The sequence below is a fragment of the Alligator sinensis genome, unplaced genomic scaffold (genome assembly GCF_000455745.1).
Source record: "Alligator sinensis unplaced genomic scaffold, ASM45574v1 scaffold528_1, whole genome shotgun sequence".
NCBI classification, from domain to species: Eukaryota; Metazoa; Chordata; order Crocodylia; family Alligatoridae; genus Alligator; species Alligator sinensis.
In genome coordinates this window covers 1,226,728-1,234,180 of record NW_005841846.1, presented here as the reverse complement: position 1 = coordinate 1,234,180, position 7,453 = coordinate 1,226,728, and positions in this window count along the sequence as shown.

Genomic DNA, 7,453 nt, shown 5'->3' with positions numbered 1-7,453 from the left:
GCCATGTTGGCCGCCTCTGCTCTGCCGGGGGGAGGGGCGGGCACAGCACGTTACTTAGTAACCTGCGCCTGAGCGAGGCTCTTCCGCGGCCTCCCCCGAGCACGTGACCCGCTATGGGGCTATTCGGGGCGGCGGGAAACCAGGGCCGTCTGCATCCAGCGCCCCCATTGGTTCAAAGGGGTGGCGGAGGTAAAGACGCTACGTCCCGGTATGCCTTGCGCGAGTTGTGTGCGGTGATGCCGCAAGGCATGCTGCGAATTGTAGTCACCTTTGCTGGCATTGCCAAGGGACTGGGTGCTTTGTTGCAGGTGGCCCGTGGGCTGTGAAGCGCTGTGGGCCTGCGGCCTGCATAGTGTGAGACAGGTGCAGGATGCAGACGCCGCTGGGGGTGGGGCAGGGCGGGAAGTCCCTGGGCAGGAACCCCCAGGAGCAAGGAGATGTAATGTTCCTGCTGCTGCGGAGTCAGGCAGAGGGCAGGCTGGAGGAGCAGATTATAGACTCATCCTCTGCTGCCCCGCTCAAGGATGATCTCTGCCACGGCTCACAGATCAGCCATGAGCCACGGACCCCTCCACAGAAGTTGCACGTCTTTCTGCAGGGCAGAGTTGGCCGCAATTCCTCTCCTTTTCTGTCGCCTGTGCTCTTTTCTCTGCTTCAAGGACAAGACACTTTGCCTCGAAGCAGGCTGCCACTGCTACTAGGTTGAGGTTACAGATCCATTGGAGTCAGCTGTTAACCAGCTCCTTCCAGTGCTTGACATCGGTGTCATTTTTCTTGAGGTAAGCCCTCAGCGTGTCCTTGTAGGGTTTCCTCTGGCCATCATGAGGGGAGTAGAGCACTTGTTTTGGGAGCTGAGAGTCCAGCATCTACACAGCACACCGGGTCCAGCCAAGTTTGTGCTTCAGATTCACTAACTCAATGCCAGTAACATTGGCTTCAGCAAGGATGCGGGCATCTGTACAGTAGTCTTCCCATTTGATGTGCAGGTTTTTCCAGAGGTATCATTGGTGATCCTTCTCCAGGCTCTTGAGAGAAGTAGGCTATTTAAATCAGATATGCAAGCTTTCATGAGCAGGTGCTCTCTTGATGATGTGAAAGCATGAACAATGCATGCCCTTGGCATCTTGTGCGGCATGGCAGCATTGGCGGTGGTGGGAGTGCAGCAGCAGCGGCAGGAGCACAGCAGTGGTAAGCGGGGAGCTCCCACATATGCCTCCAGCGCTGTTCGCAGCGGAGGGAGGGGATGGCGAGTACCAATCAGGGGTCTGCGACCACCAGCAGACGCTGTGGCGAGCCCCAATAGGGGGTCTGCGCCCCCCAGCAGACGCTGGCGGCAGCCAGCAGCAATCGCTGACTGCCTGCAGATGATGCCAGTAGTGTCAGCAGCAAGGGGAGGAGGGTGGCAAGTGGTGACTTCAAAAATCAGAATTTTCATTCGTTTATTCATTCAGGAAGGGCAGGCTTCAATTTTAGAACAGAGAGCAACTTTAGACTTTCCAAAGGAAGGTAACATCCAAAATGTTTTTCATTCAAAATAGTCAAAGTGTCTCCTAGAACTGGTATCTAGGGCTTGTAACACATCTGTGACTCCCAAGATTTCCAAGATTCTGGCTCCATGACCTGGAGTTTGGAAGCCTTGAGGTCCCAGCACCGGGAAGGTCTGAATCATGGATCTATCATGGAGCCAGGCTCTGGAAGCCCAGGGTCCTGAAGAATCCAGCAGGTAAACTGGCAGGAAGCTAGGCTACCTCTGATTTGTTCAAAATTTATCCAAAATGTATATGTTTCTGCAAAATGTTTGATTTTTTTGATGAATCAGCACTTCCCAGTGAAAGTCTATTTCATCTGAAATTCTTAACTAGCACTACTTCAACCTTTAAATCCACAAACTTGTCCAACCCCTCCACAAACTTTGTCTACAGTTATGAAGTGAAGAAATATGCTTGTGACAACTTAATCTTTGATCACATGTGTTCAGCCTCAGGGAAGGAGGATATACCTACCGCCACAATTCTATCTTGAGAACCTGTTCTGTTCTGTTGTACTAAGGTAAGACTCATGGTCAGTGGTATAGTATAGTGTTCCCAACTTTTTTAGACTTGAGGCACCCCTCAGAAAATGCCACTTCTCAGTTTTCATTAGTTTTTTGACCAAGGAAAAATAAAAGAGCAATTCTTCTGTTGCAAAGAACTCAAAAAGATCACAGCAGGTCACATTTTTTTTAACTCTGTAAAATCCCGTTTGAAAATTCTGGGTTTATTTTGTTGAGTGATGTTTGCACACCTAACAGTGGAAACATTGCATGCATCCTGCAGCACCCTTGAAAGATCTCAATGCATGCACCCTGGTTCAGAATCACTGCTATACCACCTGAGTGCTGACAGTTACTGCATTAAGCAGGGTGACTGACATCTTTTTTGTATTTTTGGCTTTTCCCAAGCAGAGAGAAGTACCATGTTTTCTCACATATAACCCTTACCTTTCCTCCCAAAATCAGCTGGGATAAATTGGGGTTCATGTTATCTGAGAGCAAAGGGTCTGGAAATTGAGGTGGGGAGGGTATGGAATGGTGGCAGCATTAATTATCATGGCTCTGTCAGGCTTCCTCTCTCCTGCTTCCCTCCCACACCAAGTTTCTGGACCCTTGGGAAGCCCCCACTCTTCCCCAATTGCATGCTGAATTGAGACAGCACATGGGGTTCATGTATGGCCAGATGTGGTGTATTGGGTTTGACATAGCACACAACCCCAGATGCAGCATGTGGCTCCAGAGCTAGTGCATGGTCCCAGATTTGATGTGCAACCCTGGAGTCAGTGTGCAAGGTCAGACTCAGCTTACAGCTCCAGCACTAGCATGGCAGCTTGAGTCCTGCCACACAGCTCCACACCAGCATGCAGCCCCAACCCTCAGCCCCAAACTTCTGGTACTTACTGGTACTCCAATGTAAGATTTATTTTCCCTTCTTGGGGCCTTCCAAAAATAGGGTATGTGTTATATTTAGAGGTGAGAAAATATGGTAAGTGTAGTAGAATGCGTTGCTTTGATGGAGCTTTAGTCTCCTTGATCTTAATATGGATGTTGCTGTATGTTTATGTTAGAGATGGCAGGGTCAAAGAAATGCATCCTGCATTTGGAATACAACATAATAAGGTTTATGATGATCCTTTGTTCCTACAGCAGTTCATTCCAGTATCAGACCAATCCCCTAATGCAGAAGTGCTCAATTTCTGGCCCATAGACCAGATCCAGCCCATGGCGTTGTGTCAGTCAGCTTGCAGGACTCCTCATACATTCAGAAATTTGGTGTCAGGGATGATGGCACCATTCTCCTGATGCCAAATCTCTGCACCCATGGGGGCCTCAGGCGATGCATGTTGGATATGGTGCCCAACCCTAGCATGCAGAGCCAGGTGGGGGTTGCACCGGGCCCCTTGGACCCAATCCCAGCAGGACGGGGTGGTGTCAGGGCCCTAGGATCCAATCCTAGCACAGAGAAGGTGGCTTTGGGCCCTCAGGAACCAATCCTGGTATACAGGGGGCGAAAGGGGGCGGTACAGGGCCCTCAGGATCCAATCCTGGCATGTGGGTGGTGGGAGGAGGTGGTGCCAGGCACACAGTGAATGGGAAGGGCAGTGCTGTGTCCCCAGGACCCAATCCTGGCATTCCGTGTGTGGCTTCAGGCCTCCAAGAACCAATCTCAATAGGAACAGAGTAGTGCTGGTCCCTCAGAATCTAATTCCTGCATGTGGGGGGTGGGAGGAAGCAGCGCCAGCCCCAGAGCCCAGTCCAGCCCTCAGATTGAACCAAATGAGTGGCATGCGGCCTCACAACCAAAGAGTTGAGCAGCACTAACCTAAAAGGTTTCATCTCCTTAGCCTTACTGTGGAGAGTTTCACAGGGCCAGAAAAGTTAAGTTGTCAACCACTGTCTTCATTCCTGGACTTTAGTCAGTCTTTCAGATATCATACACTTACACCGCTCAGTGCCTTTAAGATAAGGACCAGTCTGACTTGAATTGCTATTGTTTGGGAAACCAGTGAATTGTACCAGTGCATTGCATTGTTTGGGAAATACAGCATAGGACAGATTTGATGTATTCTTGAAATGACCCATTTCTGAAGAGATGGCAAGAGATGTTCTGTAGTAGCTGAAGTGCACAGATATATTGCATTATAGTCCAAATGGAAACAAATGTAGGTATGAATAACAGAGGCTAGGGTGATTGTCTACTAGAATAGGATGGAGTCTCTTAATCTGCCAGCAATGATAAGAAGTGTTATTTGCAAATAACACTTGTTTCCATTTGGACTATAATGCAATATATCTGTGCACTTCAGCTACTACAGAACATCTCTTGCCATCTCTTCAGAAATGGGTCATTTCAAGATATCTTAGTGGTAGTGGTGTGATCCTAGGTTGTAAAAGAGATGTTTGCAGGGACAGATTAACACACAGGCTTGCAAGGCCCAGGCCCAGAGGTCCCTGCCAATCAGGGGCCCCCTGGGGCACCAGAGGCAGCACAGCCTAGGTAGGCATCCTGGCTATGGGCATCTGAAGCGGGCAGTGCACACCTCCTCCCCTGCAGCTGGGCCAGGGCCAGAGACTAGAGGCAGGTGTGGGGCTCCCTGCAGGTGGTGGCAGCTTCTCAGAGCCATCTGCTGCCAGGAGGCCCCATGGGCAGCCCTGTTCCTGCTCCCTGTGGGCGGCTGCTGGCACCAGTGTCTCTGGGACAGGACAGCACCACCCTGCCAGGGCCAGCAGAGGGGTGGACAGACAGCTGGGGACAGTGCAGAGCCCATGCCCCCCAACCCAGGCTGGCCTCAGCCCCTGCTTGTCCCGTGGCACTGAGGTATGTAACACATACCCTGGCTGTGTAACACCTGCCAGGCAGAGGGGCCAAGCTGTGGCCACCTTCACCTCAACAGCCCTCGCATCCTGCTGGCTCACCCCGGACATGCTGAGGAGGCTGGGCGGGCCCAGCTGCAGCCCCCTGGCAGGCAGAAAGGGAACCTGCCCTTGCCTGGTGCCTGCCCCCAATTTTCTGTTTCCCCAGGGCCCCAGTCAATCTTAATTTACCACTGGCTGTTTGTGATATGTATACTTTTGATACTTGAGTCTATCTTATCAGAACAATTAGACCAATGGGGGGTAACCTTTTTGGCAGACATGCCACAAATTGGCCCTGCACCATCCCCAAATGCTACTCAGAACCCTTTTGTATCCAGCTGCTCAGCTTTCTGCTTCCTGCCCTGTGCTCCTTCCATGAGCTGATACTCTGCTTTCTGCTTCCTTCTATATCTGCCACTGTGTTGCCTGTCCCCTCCCCAGTCTGCCTCATGCCACACACAGAGGTTGCCCCTGCCACTTGTGTCACCTGTCCTGCAGGTAGGTCATCTCTGAATTAACCAATCACATTTTTCCATTATCAGAAAAAAAAAAACCCAAACGAAAAAGAGTGCTATATTGTCTGTTTCCCTTTATTTTTCCTGGTGCCAAAATCCTTTTCTATAGGAATTAAATATTTATGCACATTTTATTGATATTGCTTTTCAGTGTTCACATTGCTAATAAAATACAGAAATTTATGTATTTAATTATAAATTATGGAGGTTAGTAATTATATATCAGCAGAGTAGACTCCAATAGATAAAGGCCAAATCAATATTACTGATTCATGAAAACTTATCTCAAGGTTCTCTATTGATTATATACTGGAGTACATGCTGTACCACTTCTGTTAAGCATATTTTTACTGCTGCTACCAGCATTAGCCTTCAGGAACACTTTTGAATCATCATTAACGACTCATACTGTCCAAGTGATCAAATTTTTGAAGTGAGAAGTGTTAGCTCAGCTTCTCCCTTCCTTGCACAGGGGTTGTTGGCTGCTTGGGAGACAAAGAAAGATGAATGCCGTTAAGAAGATCAGGTTTCATGCTTGCCCAGCAATTATCAGACCAGTTCAAATTCCTAGTTGGGGAGTCTGATTTCCAGACCCTAACAAAGGCAAAGGTTGCTGCTGAAGGGAAGGAATCAGACTATGAGCTCATACATCTCATCCCATTATGCTAAGGAGAGAAAACCTTGAATTGTAGCTTATTTCATAATACCTGGCGTTTTTAAAGCAGGAAGCCTTAAGTGTTTGTGCTTCATGGCTGATCCTGTGCATACAGTAAACATGGCACAGCAAACGTATATTGCTGCTTAAGCCTCCATCAACTTAAGGGGCCTTAACATATGCCTAGATTTCCATAATATTTCAGCAAAGAATATACAGCAGCTTTCTGGAAATCCCAGGCTAATTTCTACCATTTACTTGTATAAACATTATGTGTCACATCTAATCTGTCACCCTAGACCAGGCAATGGTTGCCTCCTCCCATCCTTGGTTGGCATGCCTAGATAATCAGCATTTTACTGGAGGTCTGATAAATATTTCTAATTGTCCTGGTGCAGTACCTCCTGTTGTCCTGCAGATGGTTGTAGAATTTAAAGAAACATTTCTTAATTTTTGTTCGTATTATGGAACACATCTCAAGGTACTCCTCTCATTCCTACTTTTCCACTAGTAAGTTAAAAAATGACTAATATGAGAGTATTTTTAGGATACCATTGAGGAAACAAAATTAAATGCGCTTACCTTAAGGCAAGGCATGCTGTTTCTTTATTATACAGGTAGTCCTCAGACTTACAACACAATTGGTTCCTGAAAACCACTTCTTAAGTCGAAACATTGTAACTCAGAACTGATTTTCCCATAGGAAACAATGTTATAAATGGGGGATTGGTTCTTGAACCAAGGCCCGATACCCTGTTTTCACAAAAAATAACCCAGAATTTTGTACTCGATCAATTTCATAGATTTCATAGACATTAGGGCTGGAAGGGACCTTGGAAGATCATCGAGTCCAGCCCCATGCCCGAAGGGCAGGAAGTCAGCTGGGGTCATAGGATCCCAGCAAGATAAGCATCCAATTTGCTCTTGAAGGTGTTCAACATAGGTGCTTGAACCACCTCCAATGGCAGGCTATTCCTGACCTTGGGGGCTCAGACAGTAAAGAAATTCTTCCTTATGTCCAGCCTGAAACGGTCTTGCAGTAATTTATAACCGTTCGACCTTGCGGCGCTCTGGTGAACAAACGTTCCCCCAGATACTGATGGTCGCTCCTGATAAACTTATAGGTGGCCATCAGATCACCCCTGAGCTGGCGCTTTTCCAGGCTAAAGAGCTTCGTAGATCTTAGCCTGTCGTCATAAAGTCTGTTTTCCTGACCTCTGATCATGCGCGTGGCTCTTCTCTGGGCTCTCTCAAGCTTCTCCACATCCTTTTTGAATTGTGGGGCCCAAAACTGGACACAGTACTCCAGCTGCAGCCTCACCAAGGCAGAGGACAAGGGGAGAATAACGTCCTGGGATTTGCTTGAGAAGCATCTATAGATGCAAGCCAGCGTTT